Source organism: Daktulosphaira vitifoliae, unplaced genomic scaffold (genome assembly GCF_025091365.1).
Source record: "Daktulosphaira vitifoliae isolate Bord-2020 unplaced genomic scaffold, ASM2509136v1 Scaffold_3, whole genome shotgun sequence".
In the NCBI taxonomy this organism is placed as follows: domain Eukaryota; kingdom Metazoa; phylum Arthropoda; class Insecta; order Hemiptera; family Phylloxeridae; genus Daktulosphaira; species Daktulosphaira vitifoliae.
In genome coordinates, this window is record NW_026099574.1 from 15,371,515 (window position 1) to 15,372,094 (window position 580).

Genomic DNA, 580 nt, shown 5'->3' on the forward strand with positions numbered 1-580 from the left:
ATAACTTTTTTAAAAATGATCGAATCAATATAATTTTTTTTTTTATAGATACCTTAGATAATTACCTATCATTTTATATATTTTTGTGAACATTTGACCCTTTAACAGCCCACAGGATGGGGTTTCAAAATGGTAACTTTTTTACAAAAATTAACTTTTTCAACTTAACTTTTGAAAATGTTCCGGAAAGACTGACACTTTTATATATATGTTAAATTAAAGCTAATGTAATATACTTTAATTTGAAAAAAAAAAATTTGACCTCTGGACTTGTCTTCATGGTGAAAATGACTACCGTATGCAAAAATATGCTATTTTTGTGAAAAAATTCTTGATATTATATTTTACATTTTTTAACATTATGTTGCTATAACTTTTTAAAAAATGCATGAATCAACTTTATTCTTTAATGATAAATACTTTATATATACTTCTTTCATTCGACATACTTTTTTTTAAAATCGGACCATTTCCCTTTATACAGGGGGGGTGCAAACCTTTTAAAATGCGTATAGAAAGTAGAACTTTTTCAACTTAACTTTTGAAAATGTTCCGGAAAGACTGACACTTTTATATATAT